Source organism: Nerophis ophidion, linkage group LG10, assembly GCF_033978795.1.
Source record: "Nerophis ophidion isolate RoL-2023_Sa linkage group LG10, RoL_Noph_v1.0, whole genome shotgun sequence".
Classification (NCBI taxonomy): domain Eukaryota; kingdom Metazoa; phylum Chordata; class Actinopteri; order Syngnathiformes; family Syngnathidae; genus Nerophis; species Nerophis ophidion.
Genome location: NC_084620.1, coordinates 29958482 through 29974481, shown reverse-complemented (window position 1 = coordinate 29974481; position 16000 = coordinate 29958482).

The window sequence follows — 16000 nt, the reverse complement described above, 5'->3', positions numbered from 1 at the left end:
CTTTCATAAAAACGTCATCATAATGATATTATGATATGATAAATAGGTCCAAAAAGTATTTGATAAATGTGTTATTAAATCATTTTTGGTCCCATTTGCTTTTAGCAAAATAAATCAAGTATTGTGAGTGTATCTTACCTTTCTGTATTTGTGTCTGAAGCAGCAATAGCTATCCTCCATGAAAACGTACTTTGTATGATCGCATTCATTTTGTCTTAAAGTCCAGTTAAGAGAATTATTTAATCTTGGATACAGTATATAATCCTCCATATTGGCAGAAACATTCATTTAATTCAATTTCATACCAAGAAATTAAACAATATTTTGGAATTCGACAAAAAAAAACTGCTGGCCTACTCTAATAAAAATGCCATGTTTGTTATAAATACAGTTAAAAATATATATATAAATAAATAAAAATACTGACTTCTGCTGGGGAGACCTGTGTCTGCTTGCTTGAGCGCCCCTACTTCTCCCAGTGTGGCGAGTCAGAGTACTGCTGAGGCATTGAACTGCAAGTTGACAATTTATCGACCCCTACCTTGAAGCAGAGGTACTTTCTGCCTCATGACCTGCCTTTTCCCAGTGGCAACCAGCATGCTCCCCCTCGCACGCACACGCCCAAAACACACTGTGTGTAGCCGTGGAGGCACCGCCTGTGTCTGCCTCACATTTCGTCTGCTGCATTGTTTTGATCAGGAAACATTGACATTTCCGCGATTTTGACCATGAAAATTATATATATATATATATATATATATATATATATATATATATATATATATATATATATATATATAGTGAAAATTATATATATATATATATATATATATATATATATATATATATATATAGTGAGAGTAAAAAGTATTTGATCCCTTGCTGAATTTGTTGGTTTGCCCACTAATAAAAACATGATCATTCTATACTTTTAATGGTAGATGTATTTTAACATGGAGAGACAGAATATCAAAACATTGAGGGAAATAAGTATTTGATCCCTCTAGACAAAAGCAGTTAATACTTGGTGGCAAAGCCTTTGTTTGCAAGCACAGCGGTCAGACATTTGTGTTAGTTAACCACAATGTTAGCACACATATCAGGGGGAATTTTGGCCCACTCTTCTTTGCAGATCCTCTCGAGATCATTCAGGTTGGTGGGCTGTCGCTTGGCAACTCGGACCTTCAGCTCCCTCCATAGATTTTCAATAGGATTGAGGTCCGGAGACTGGCTGGGCCACTCCATGACCTTAGTATGGTTCTTCTTGGCCACTCCTTTGTTGCCTTTGCTGTATGCTTTGGATTGTTGTCATGTTGGAAGACTCAACCACGGCCCATTTTCAGCTTCCTGGCAGAGGGGAGGAGGTTGTCCCGCAAGACTGCACGGTACATGGCTCCATCCATCTTCCCACTGATGCGGTGTAGTAGCCCTGTGCCCTTGGCAGAGAAACACCCCCAAAACATAATGCTTCCACCTCCATGCTTGATGGTGGGCACAGTGTTCTTTGGGTCATAGGCAGCATTTTTCTTTCTCCACACACAACGTGTAGAGTTTAGGCCAAATAGTTCAATTTTGGTCTCGTCTGACCATTGAACCTTCTCCCAATCACTTTGTGCATCTTTGAGATGATCATTGGCACACTTTAGGCGGGCCTCCACATGTGCCTTCTTAAGCAGGGGTACCTTTTGGGCACTGCAGGATTTTAACCCATTCCGTCGCAAAGTGTTGCCAACTGTTTTCCTGGTGACTGTGGTCCCAGCTGCCTTGAGGTCATTCACTAACTCCTGCTGAGTGGTTGCAGGACGATTTCTCACAGTTCTCATGATCATTGCAACCCCACGAGGTGAAATCTTCTGTGGAGCACCAGATCGAGGTCTGTTGATGGTCATGTTATACTTTTTACATTTTCTAACAGTTGCACCAATGGTTGTTACTTTGATTCCCAGCATCTTGCTAATGTTTTTGTAGCCCATTCCAGATTTGTGCAGGTCAACAATCCTGTCTCTGAGGTCCTGAGAGAGTTTTTTTGTCTTACCCATGTTGGAGAGCTTGGAATCTGTCTGAGTCTCTGATCAGGTGTGTTTTATACAGGTGATTAGTTAGAACAGGTGTCTTCAATTCAGTCTTCAATTCCCAAGTTGATTGGGAGTGTCTAACTGCTCTGTGAAAGCCAGACATCCTAATGCACACTAGGGGATAAAATACTTTTTTCCCTCAATGAAATACAAATCAATTAAAATACATTCTTTAAAGTTATTTTCTGGATTTTCTTTTTGATATTCTATCTCACCATGTTTAAATACATCTACCATTAAAAGTATAGAATGATCATGTCTTTATTATTGGGCAAACAAACAAAATCAGCAAGGGATCAAATACTTTTTACTCTCACATACAGGAACCACATCAAAATCACATATAGATCATAAACCAAAAGAGAAATATTAAAACTTATTTTATTTTATTACTTCGTTTTGGAACCTCTCATGGTTAAGCCACTTGGTGACAGGTGAGACACTGCCTCACTTGCCTCCCCTGACAGCACATTACTGATTATTTTTATTTATTGTTTTTGTCAAACCATCTTTTAATTTGTTCATTTATTCTGTTATTATTTCACTTCCCATACTTGTCTTCTTTCCGGGTTGTGGGGAAAGCGATATAAAAGTTTGCCACAACTGGACATTTGTACACGTGGAAAAAACTAACAAGGTAGAGCCGCAAACACAAAACATTAGCTCAAAGTTGGTAGCAGTCATGGCGCTCCATAGTCACTTAAGTGCCTTTTGACCAATTGAGGAAATTGCCTAAAGAAGAGTGGCCACACTCTCTTCAAACATGACTCTGCTCAAACCGTCTGTACGGGCTTTATCTAGTATTATGCTACAGAATCACAAATAAATAGTTAAACACAGTGTTACTGTTCAAACTGTGTATCATGTTATCAGTGGCAGGTCGTGCGTTTCCCACCTAGGCCTTCAGTGATGTCCTGTGTCCAATGATTACCTCTCAAAATACCATAATTGATGTCACCACATGACCATTTCTAGAGAAATACTATACAGAAACACATGTACGCAATACTGGGCATTGTATCACCACCAACGGGTTAATTTCTGGCGCCTTTAAAAATCAATAAACCCGCATCAGCAATTAAAACATCTTATTTGGTACTGTTAAAATTAAAATGGCAAAAAAAACCTATTAAACGAGAAAAAATAAAGAAATAAAATATCTCAACTCACAATTTGTAGAACCCATTCGAGCTTCCGGGGCTGGCCGACATCGTTTCACAAGATGTAGTTTCTCTTTAAATATCCTTCTTGAAAATCGCCCTTGCAAATATATATGCTGTCTTGTCTAATCATAAAAGATGCAGACGAGACGTGTTGGCAGAGTTCTTTAAGGCAAAGTTGGGAGAGTGGCTGTGCCAGTAATCTGAGGGTTCCTGGTTCAATCCCCACCTTCTACCATCCTAATGACGGCCGTTGTGTCCTTGAGCGAGACACTTCACCTTTGCTCCTGATGGGTCCTATTGATTGCCTTGCATGGCAGCTCCCGCCATCAGTGTGTGAATGTGTGTGTGAATGGGTGAATGTGGAAATGGTGTCTAAGCGCTTTGAGTTCCTTAAAAAAAAGGTAGAAAAGCATAACCCATTTAACATTTACCATTTAATGTTCACTCCACAGCGTGCTCATCAAAAACATCCCGCTGCGGAGCTACTGCGCATGGTCTTCACTACAGTGGTATGTTGGGTACTGGAGTTCTTATGTTACAGAGCTCATAACATCACAATATATAGCTGCCTTAGGCTACCTGGAAGGCCTTACTTAAACAACTTGTGATCTGATTGGCTATCGCAACTGCCTATCACTTGTATGTGTCCGTTCACTTACAGTGCACGGACGCCTGCATTGTTGATTCTGAAGGCCTCAGGCAGATTTGGTACAGCATGGCAACATAAGCTAGCTGAATTCTGATTGGATAAAAACTCTATAACCTAAAAACAACAGCACTGGAAGGAGGGTAATATGACATGAAGAGAATATGAATACTTTTAGATATTTAGGGAAAGTACATTAAAAATTACTTGTATCTTTAATTATGATCATGATTTCTGGTTGTGTTAGGCCAGCAGAGAAGGCTTTGCTAGCCCTGACGGCACACCACTGCATGTTAGTGTCCGCAAAAATATGAAATATACTTGTTTTTCAATTGTTATTTATATTTGTTTTAATTGGTTTTACTCTTTAAAATTGTTTTTAGTAGTTATGTTGGTTTTATACATATTTTCTTTTCATTCAGTCATTGGTGGAGCTAAGGATAGCATTTGAATCTTGTTTTTAATATTTTTGTGCAGCACTTTGGAAACATTTTTGTTGTTTAAGGCCCCGTTTACTCTAAGCCGGGGCTGAATCACACTTAATTTTATCCGTGTCCACAAACAACATTGCCACCGTTTAAGACGCGTGCCCCTCCCTCCGCCGGCGCAACGCGACCTTAGTACGCATGCGTGGAAAATGCGCACTTCATAGTCACCTCTAATGTTGCTTTGTGTGCAAGTTCTTAAATCGAACTTATCTGAACAATATCCAGTGTTGTGGTATTTCAATTAGTGAAGTGAAGCTATGTTTATATAACGCTTTTCTCTAGTGATTCAAAGCGCTTTACATAGTGAAACCCAATATCTAAGTTACATTTAAACCAGTGTGGGTGGCACTGGGAGCAAGGTGGGTAAAGTGTCTTGCCCAAGGACACAACGGGAGTGACTAAGATGGCAGAAGCGGGGATCGAACCTGGAACCCTCAAGTTGCTGGCACGGCCACTCTACCAACCGAGCTATACCGTCCCTGGATTATTAAATTGTGAATTTACTGGAATCCAGTGTGCTGTGGGGCTCTATTAGTGAATCACACCTGAGCCATCATAAGAAATTATAAAATCTTTACTAGACATGTAAACAATGTGATTAAGAACATTTTACATCAATCAAACTAGGGATGTAGCTATCTGGTCAGGACACTCCTCACTCTTTTGCCTTCACCTTCATTGGCCATTCGTTTTTGGTGACTTTATATACTCCGGACCTGAACGTTGAGTCCGCGACATACACGGCGGACATTAACTGATACAGTCTGCTTTGCCAATCCAATTGCATTCGCCATTTTCCTCGACGGCCAGATAATACAAAGCATAGGCTCGGCTTTTTTTATCACATCCACGGGAGCTCGCATTCTCTTTGACTCTCCTTCGACAAATGGACAAAGTTTTTGGCTAGGTAGAATCACAGCTGACACGGCCGGACATTCGAAAGTTCTCTTGCCGTCTGAGAAGTGTTGTATCGTTGTATCGCTTTCTCTGAAGGAATTCATGTGTGATTTCCACAAGCGTCCATACAGGTAGAAGAAGGAGAAACACAGCATGTCTGGATGACTCTCCTCCATATTTCCAGGTTAGCTCCGAGTTACGAAACCGCTTTATTATGAAGCTGGCTGTGGCGCAGTCTTTCTGACGTCACTTCCTGTGTGGGGCGCGGTCTTTCTGGCGTCACTTCCTCTCTGAACTCACTTTGTAAACGATCAATGAATCCATACAAAGCTAAGCGCCGGAGATTCAAGAAACACACGGCGCACTTAGCTCTGTAAAAAATAGCCCGAGGAGGGGAACCTTATAGGCTGGTTTAGTGTGGCTGAAAGGGGGCTTAGGCTAAATAATTATTTGTTTAAGGGGTTAAACGACTTAGTGTAGACATGGCCTAAATGTTTTATACAAATAAAGTGGATTGGATTGGATCGTGAAATAAAACCCGCCCCCTTGTTTTTATGAATAACCTTAGGCCTAGAACGGTTTAGTATTTATGTTGGTCATTAAGGTGGTATTTGAAGTGTTTCCTTAGGTGGTACTTGGTGAAAATAGTTGGAGAACCACTGCTCTAAGCATGCATTTTTGTTTGATCCATTGCATTTTAATCAGACTATGAAGGTGTTGCCTGCTGTTGGGGGGAGGGCAACTTGCTTCTCTGACCATAGGCGCTGATTCCGTGGGTACTTTAGGGCCCGAGCACCCACGTGGGATTGATGTACACTTTCAAACTTTATATTAATTTTTAAAAAGTCAATCACGTTGTTGATGATTTTGTGGCAAATTTAATTTATTATACATATTAATAGGTCACAAATCATATCGTTTATAATTAACAAAGTCTGAGCAAGAATTAATTGAGCCCAGTAACGAACTTGTGACACCGACAATTTGACTTTGAACACACTAAACACAAGAGAATAATGTGCATACTTACTCAACAGCCTTACATGTCACACTAAGAGTGGCAGTATGAACACTGCCAACACTGTCATAAACATGTACAATATAGTGAAACCACACTAAACGACAACGACAAACACATTTTGGAAGAATATTTGCACCGCAACACAACATAAACACTACAGAACATTATTCCCAGAATTCCCTGCAGGAGGCTACAATATAAACAAACGCCATTGGTGGATCTACACCTAACATCCACTGTAAGGATACCACATACAATAGGTATCTAGTTGATACTACTATGATTACAATCAATATTTTTTAGCATCACAAAATCTTTTTTTTTATATGTTAATAAACCCAGGAAATATGTCCCTGGACACACAAGGACTTTGAATATGACCAATGTATGATCCTGTAACTACTTGGTATCGGATAGATACCCAAATTTGTGATATCCTCCAAAACTAATGTAAAGTATCAAACAGCAGAACAATAAGTGATTATCACATTCTAACAGAAGTGTAGATAGAACGTATTAAAAGAGAAAGGAAGCAGATATTAACAGTAAATGAACAAGTGGAATAATAATTCACTTTCTACCACTTGTCCTTAAGAATTTGACACAAACTATTTAGAATGATAAACGACACAATATGTTACTACATATGTCAGCAGCTAAATTGGGAGCCTCTGTTTGTTTACTTACTACTAAAAAGACAAGTTGTCTTGTCTGCTCACTATTTTATTTAAGGACTTAACTGCAATTCTATCCTTAACTGCGGTCCTCTCCAAGATTTCTCGTAGTCATTCATATCGACGTTCCACTGGGGTGAATTTTTCCTTGCCCGTATGTGGGCTCTGTAAGGCGGGTGTCATTGTGGCTTGTGCAGCCCTTTGAGACATTTGTAATTTAGGGCTAAATAAATAAACATTGATTGATTGATAAGAAACATATGTTTAATGTACCTAGGGCTGGGCGATTTGGCCTTTTATTAATATCTCGATATTTTTGGGCCATGCCACGATACACGATATGTACCGCGATATTTTGCCTTGAATGAACACTTGATGCATATAATCACAGCAGTATGATGATTCTATGTGTCTACATTAAAACATTCTTCTTCATATTGCATTAATATATGCTCATTTTAAACTTTTCATAACTAGGTCAATCTAGCAAAACTATTTATTAAACAGTTATTAAGCAGTGGCACAAACATTCATGTCATTTATTGTCAGATACATTTTAAAACAAACAATTAGTGCACTTTTGTGCATGATGTCACTAAGATAACATATCAAAACAACACTAAATTAAAGTGCACTTTTTGTAACTGATATAAATTCCCTTTGTCAGAGATTAAGATAGAAGATAAAGTTCTTTATTTAATATGTTAATTGTTGAATATAATTGACTTTTATTGTTGACGTAACAAGCTATTAATATAGTCATGCACCTTTAAGTTGAGTCTGTTTTAAGTCAGGCAGTTTACCGGGCAGCTATGTTTACTTCTCGGGGTCCTTGAGTCGGTGTGTGAAGTGTGTGTGTATTTTGAGAGTGTACTTAGCTGCTGCTGCTAAAAGTTACATAAAGAAGTTGAAACGTAAAAACGGTGTCCTTATTCCCTTACCGGAGTACGCTCACGGGTGAGGAGTCCCAGCACAACAACAACAACAACATCATAACATCCATATGGTTCTTTAATATTGGTCCTTCGAGCCGGATTTCCTCACTCGCGACGAAGGAATGGACACCGCGCTAACAACAGTGGCAGACGGCGGCGCACTCGGAGCAAGAGAGCGACAGCTTCCAACTCGTCTAGAAAGCTACCAGGTTAGCCTTCCCCAGTCCCTCATTCCTCACGGTGCCCGCGCAGTGGACCAAAGAGAGAGCGTCGGCACCCAGCGGCTGCAGTTGCTCAGCCTACAGACCGAGTCTGTGTGAATAGAGGACCAGCCGCACGGAGTGCACGTTATCCCCGATCATCCATTATCGCCGGGAGAGGCCGACAAGGTGAGCGAGTGGAACATGGCGATGCATGCTAGAGACTTGCCCAGCCAGCTAACATGCCAAATGCGCCAACCATCGGCGGCGCCCGCGGGGCAGAGCTATCACAGCGGGCAGGGCTCTCCTGTCCTACAGCCACCAGCTAATCTCAATATGAGCGTCCCACCATATCAATCACCCTGGTTAAGCGGTTCAGTAGTTCACAGCACCCCTCTGTCACAGCAATCCAGCCTCCATCTTGGATCATCTAGGCTGCTTCAGCATGAACCACAACTGTCTGCACTACAACATATTACCACTACAGCACTAAAGCTTCAAACAGCAATGAACTACACACTGACGCAGTCTCTGCCTTCAACTGTGACATCTGCATGGGCCCCGCCTCCCCTCGCTACGCTGAATGCTTCTATGCTGCAGCCTACACCTCAAGCGTCACAAACAGTGAGTTATGCCAGCCCACAGACATCAGCTACATCAGGCTACCCGTCTAACCAGCCTACCACAGTGATGGTTAACGATGTACAGGACAGAGTGCCATTAGCTGCACAACTACAATACCTGCCCATGCAGACAACACCAATAAATCAGCAATACACCCCACTCTCGTCCGCACAGCCAGTGTGGCAGTACACCATACTCCCGTCTGCACAGCCCATGCAGCAACACGCTCCACTAATGTTTACACAACCAGCCTATCAACCCCCCCAAATAGCAACAGCGCCATATTCTGCACCACAGCTACCTATTGCGGCTGGCACTCAGCAAGTTATCAAAACATCACCCTACAGTGCTGCCACTCCCCTGGGGACTGTTTATCAGCCTCCATCAACCATCGCTACAAAGCCATTAAACCAGTCACAAGTGCCACCACAGAACAAACATCTGCAACTCTACCAGCCTGTGTCTTTGCCGTCAACTCAGCCAGCATATCAACTAGTGTCTCCCCCTGCTGGTTTCCCCCTGCAACAGCCCTCATCAGCTCAACAGGTTCAGTATATCCCCCAGTCTCAGTATACAACACTGCAGGTACCTTACACTGCCCAGCCCCCCAGACAGCCTGTTCCAGTACCCGAACTGCCTAAGTTAGTGCATGACAGTGAGAGAGAGTTTGCTGACTTAAAAATGGCGTTAGATCACCTGCTCAATCCACACACCGAACTTTCTCAACATTACAAATACCGTGTGCTTATGGACCACTTGATCCTGGATGAAGCCAAGCTAATAGCTCAGTCATGCAGACATTATGTGCAGCCCTACACCGCCGCCATGCAGGCTTTGCAGAGACAATATGGGCAGCCACATCAGTTGGCACAAAGTGAGATTGCAGCTATCCTGAACTCCCCTGATCTCAAATCAGGAGACCCCAAAGCCTTCCAGAGCTTCGCCCTCAACGTTTACTTGCTGGTGGGAATGCTAACCTCATTAGAAGGGCCTAATGGGATGGAAGTGATGTCTACTGGCCATGTTGACCGGCTACTTAGCAAACTCCCTAGACACATGAGAGACAACTTCGTGGAGCATCTGCAGATTCAAGGGCGCCTCAGCACCAGCAGCCTAAACCCATATAACCTCAGAGACCTAGCAGAGTGGCTCAAAGTGAAGGCAGAAGCTCAAAGACTGTCCGCGAAAATGGCACAGCGCCATCGAGCTGAAGGAGCACAGGCTGCCAAGAGAGACAGACCTGTTCCTACTCCCCGGCCTCGGACTCAGCCTGTTTCTGTGTATCACGGCACAGACCAGCCCAAATCAGCTGAAACGCATCGGCCAGCAGCCAAGCAACAAATGTATAAAATGATGTGTCTCTTCTGCAAAAGTACCGAGCACTACTTGTCGCAGTGTCCAGACATTATTCAACGCTCATCACAGGAAATTGAGAAGTGGATAGCAGACGGAAAGCGCTATCGTAACTGTGGCCGTACTAACCACGATGAAGGGAGCTGCACATTAAAGAAACCCTGTAGTGAGTGTCAGGAGATCCACCTGAGAGTGCTGCATGACATCACCAGGCCGGGCTCCCACATCTGCCTCATCACACCCAAAGAATGCACCTCAGCAGCTAACTCGATGCAAGGAGGGAACGTATACCTCAAAGTTGTTCCAATTATCATCAGCCATGGAACCAGATCATTGCAGACCTATGCAATCCTCGATGATGGAGCTGAACGCACCATAATACTTCCAGCTGCAGTTAGAGACCTGAAGCTCAGAGGCAGAGCAGAGTCCCTCACCCTGCGGACTGTTCGTCAGGATGTGGTTCACCTCACTGGAGCATCAGTTGACTTTCATGTAGCTTCTCCAGCATCACCATCAGAGCAGCATTTTGTTGAGAGGGCCTGCACAGCAGGTCGACTTACCCTGTCAGAGCAATCCTATCCAATAGCAGCGCTCCAGAGACGCTACCTCCACCTGAGAGGATTACAATTGCAGAGCTTCAACAAGGTGCAACCATTGCTGCTCCTTGGTGCAGATTACACTCACCTGATCACTGCTAAAGAACCTGTGAGATTTGGCCCAAAGGGAGGACCCGTAGCTATCTATACAGCACTCGGCTGGACGCTCCAGGGCCCAGATGGTTCACAGTTCCCCACTGCATCATGTTACTACACCGCCTTCAAGCCTACACCAGATGACATCTACCAACAAGTCGAACGCCTCTGGCAGCTTGATGTCCTCACATTCCGCAGTGAGCGGCTAGCAGTGCGGTCTCGCCTGGACCAGGAAGCGGTGAGTGTCTTGGAAGCACGCACTAAGAGAGTGAAGGTTGGTGACACACTTCGCTACACTACACCTCTGCTCCGGGTAAAAGGTGCACCACCACTGAAAGCAGATGTTGAAGCCGTGATGCCAAAGTTACGCAGTACAGAGAGACGACTGCTTAAAGACCCTGTCAAAGCTAAAATATATGAAGCAGAGACCGAGAAGCTTATAGATGGTGGGTGTGTCACAAAGCTCCAGGGGGGAGAGGGAAACAGCTCCAGTTAGTCATGGTTCATACCTCATCACCTCGTCCATCATAATGGCAAACATCGCCTTGTCTTTGACTGCTCCTTTAATCATGGTGGTCTCTCTTAATGAGCAGCTTCTCCCAGGTCCAACCCTTGGCCCATTTCTCAACGGGGTCCTCCTGCGGTTCCGCCAGCACGCTGTCGCCATCAGTGGAGATATCCGAGCCATGTTCCACCAAGTTCGGTTGCTACCAGAGGACCAGCCGTTGTTGAGGTTTGTTTGGAGAAACCTGCAAAGGGAGAAACAGCCAGACGTATACCAATGGCAGGTGTTGCCATTTGGTACCACGAGCAGCCTGTGTTGTGCAACATTTGCTCTGCGAAAACATGTCAAGGAAGGTCCTGCAGGAAATGAAGATGTCCTGCAATCCATCGAACAGTCTGTCTACGTGGACAACTGTCTGCAGAGCCTGTCGACGACGGAGTCAGCCAAGCTCCTGGTGGACAAGATGCGACGATGTCTGACCTCAGGAGGATTTGAGATTCGACAGTGGGCAAGTAACTTATCATGTGTTGTCTCCCACTTGCCTTCCAGTGCCCGATCTGAAAGCACTGAGCTGTGGCTGGCCGAGAAGAGCAACGATCTACAGGAACCGGCCCTTGGTCTGCGGTGGTATTGTCCATATGATCGGCTCGGTTTCAAACCAAAGCCTCCAGAGAGTGAGACCCCTACTATGCGGTACATCTATAAGGTACTTGCCCGCCAGTATGATCCGATCGGGATCATTATCCCATACACTACACGGGCCAAGATTCTTGTCCAGAGACTGTGGGCAAAGGAGAGGAGCTGGGACGACCCGAACCTCCCTCCTGACATCCTCCAGGCTTGGTCCAGCTGGGAGAGAGAACTCCCCGAGCTGGCCAACATATCCATCCCTCGAACCTATGCACCATTGGAGCTTGCTATTGACACCAGAGAGTACTCTTTCCATGTCTTCTGTGACTCCTCTGAGCAAGCCTACGGGTCAGTGGCATATCTCACCATAAATACTAATGACACTGTCTATGTCTCATTTGTGATGGCAATGTCTAGGGTGGCCCCAAAACGCCAGCAGTCAATGCCACGGTTGGAGCTCTGTGCAGCGCTGACAGGCGCCCAGCTGTCCTCCCTCATTCACAAAGCGCTCACCTTGTGTATTGCCCAGACCTTCTAATGGACTGACTCCACGACAGTTCTCACCTGGCTGACATCTCAGTCATGCAGGTTCAAGGTTTTCGTGGGAACCCGGGTTTCTGAGATCCAGGAGCTTACTGCCTCACACAACTGGAGGTATGTGGACACAGCTAACAATCCGGCAGACGATCTCACCCGTGGCAAGACGTTAGCTGAGCTGGCTGCGCCGAATCGTTGGATCCAGGGACCAGCATTCCTTTGCCGTCCACAGGATGAATGGCCATCATGTCCTAGCATCACGGAGCCACAGGACAGTGGTGAGTTAAAACAAAGTGTTTTTTGTGCTCTCACACAGACCAGCTCACCACCCAAGACACCAGATCTCACCCGGTTCAGTAGCTGGAGAGAGTTGGTCAAGGCTACGCAACAGACTCTTCATGGGGCGGCAGCCAACCCTGCTTCACCTCTGTGCGATCTAAGAGATGCTGAGGTCCACCTGCTCAAAACCAGTCAAGCAGACTGCTTCTCTGAAGAAATCCGATGCCTCAGAGCCGGCAAGCCTGTGCCACCCAGCAGCAGGCTGAGTACGCTAGCCCCAGAATTAGACCCTACATTGGGTCTTATACGGGTTGGAGGACGCCGGCGCCGTTTAGACAGCTCTAGCCCCACTGACATTCATCCAATATTGTTGGATCCCCGTCATGCAGTCACCACACTCCTCATTAAAGAGATGGATGCTCAACTACACCACCCTGGACCTGATAGAGTGTTTGCAGAGATGAGGCGCTACTACTGGGTTCTGCGAGGAAGGCAGGCTATCAAGAAGTACCAGAGGACTTGTGCTGATTGCATGAAGTGGAGAGGGAAGCCAGTGGTGCCAAGGATGGCAGACCTGCCCTCAGCCCGTCTGCGGCTGCTCAAGCCTTTATTCTTCTCGACAGGTGTGGACCGCTTTGGTCCGTACATGGTCAAGGCTGAGAGGCGAAGTGAAAAGCGCTGGGGGATCATTTTCAAATGTCTCACGACGAGATGTATACATCTGGATCTGCTCACTAGCCTCGACACAGATGCTTTCCTCCTCGCACTGGGTTCATTGCATGAAGAGGCATTCCCTTTGAGGTCCTCTCTGACCAGGGGACTAACTTCAGAGGGGCAGATAAGGAGCTGAAGGAGGCCTTTGCAGCAATGGAATCACACTTGCAGGAGCGGCTTGCAGAAAAACGGATTAAGTTCCGTCTTAACCCACCCGCATCTCCCCACTTTGGTGGCGTCTGGCAGCGCGAGATTCAATCAGTCAAGAAATCCCTACAAGTGGTCATAGGTGCACAAGTGCTGCAAGAAGATGTCCTGCTCACACTCCTCATCGAGGTGGAAAGCATCCTCAATACCAAGCCTTTAGGATATGTATCCTCTGATGTGGCCGATCCAGACCCAGTGACGCCCAACATGTTGATGGGGCGGCAGGATGCCTCTCTCCCACAAGTTGCCTATGCTCCTGATACCCTCACCAGGAGGCGCTGGCGTCATTGCCAGATGATGGCCGACCACTTCTGGACACAGTTTATCAGGAACTACTTGCCCTCTCTTCAAACCCGCCAGAGGTGGCGCCAACACACCGATCATCTCCCCCTGAACACAGTTGTGATGATTGTTGATCCTCAGCTTCCACCTGCTCACTGGCCAATGGGGCGGTGGTGAAGCTAAATGCGAGTGATGATGGATGTATACGGACTGCTGAAATCAAAGTTGGCGAGAAGACTTACCTGAGACCAGTTGCTCGGCTGGTACAGCTGTCAGCTCTTCCTGATGATAATCCTGGTTAAAGGACTGTTGTGGGAATTTATGTTTGTTTCAAAATAGCCATGCTATTTAGGGAGTGGCTGTTATAAATTCCCTTTGTCAGGGATTAAGATAGAAGATAAAGTTCTTTATTTAATATGTTAATTGTTAAATATAATTGACTATTATTGTTGACGTAACAAGCTATTAATATAGTCATGCACCTTTAAATTGAGTCTGTTTTAAGTCAGGCAGTTTACCGGGCAGCTATGTTTACTTCTCTGGGTCCTTGAGTCGGTGTGTGAAGTGTGTGTGTATTCTGAGAGTGTACTTAGCTGCTGCTGCTAAAAGTTACATAAAGAAGTTGAAACGTAAAAACGGTGTCCTTATTCCCTTACCGGAGTACGCTCACGGGTGAAGAGTCCCAGCACAACAACAACAAAAACAACAACATCATCATAACATCCATATGGTTCTTTAATAGTAACAGAACACCACTACAATAGTTTAAAACAAATAAAGTGCCCTTTTGTGCATGATGTCACACAACATATTGCAATAAGTGTCAAATAAAAATGAGCTGCAAAAAAGGAAATCAAATAGCAGTGCTGCTACTTTTTGTAGCAACGCTTTTGCCGCATAATTGTTCGACATATTCCCACTTGAAGCCAAACCAATGCACCCCGTGCTGGTTTTCTTGGGAATTAATTCTTCCTTCTTTTTTTTTTTACCAGATTGGCACCTTCTCTCTCTCGTATTACCGCTCACAACGCACCGTTAGCATCACAACTAATGTTATTACCCATGTAGCTATCCCTCTGCTCGGGGAGGGCGTGTGACGTTGCATGCGAGACGTATGTAAGAAGGTGCGCTTGTTTACGTGTCTGTGAGAAGGAGAGACAACAAAGAGTGGGAAACGCATGCAGTGTAATGCCCGCAGCTAAAAGCAACTGCGTGAGAACATATACTCGAATATCACGATATTATGTTTTTCTATATCGCACAGAGACAAACCCGCGATATATCAAGTACATCGATAAATCGCCCAGCCTTAAATGTACCCTACGATTTTTGGTTAAAGGCCTACTGAAACCCACTAATACCGACCACGCAGTCTGATAGTTTATATATCAATGATGAAATCTTAACATTGCAACACATGCCAATACGGCCGATTTAGTTCACTAAATTACAATTTTAAATTTCCCGCGGAGTTTCTTGTTGAAAACGTCGCGGAATGATGACGCGTGTTTGTGACGTTATTGGTTGGAGGGGACATATTAGCCCAGCACCACTTACGGCTAAAAGTCGTCTCTTTTCATCGCACAATTACAAAGTATTTTGGACATCTGTGTTGCTGAAACTTTTGCAATTTGTTCAATTAATAATGGAGACGTCAAATAAGAATGCTGTTGATGGAAAGTGGTGGATTGCAGCTGCCTATAGCCCCGAAACACAGCCGGTGTTTCTTTGTTTGTTGTGAAGCTTTAACACATAGCGGTCAAGCGAACATGTTTTTCTATGTCAACCAGGTAGTTTTTGAATGGGAAAATTGTAATATTAAGTCGGCTCTTAGCGGAGACTTCAGTGGATTACGCGACCTCATTCTGCAGCTCAAAAAGGCAGCTGTGATCTTGGCTCCTCTGCTCCTCTCAGAGACACTGGCGTTCACCGCAACCATCCGACTTTAAGGTATGACTTCATAATCTCACTAAAATACTATTAACACAATAAGATAAGGGATTTTCCAGAATTATCCTAGTAAATGTGTCTAATTACATCTGAAACTCTCCCACTGCCGCCGCCTTTTCTTTTTTGTG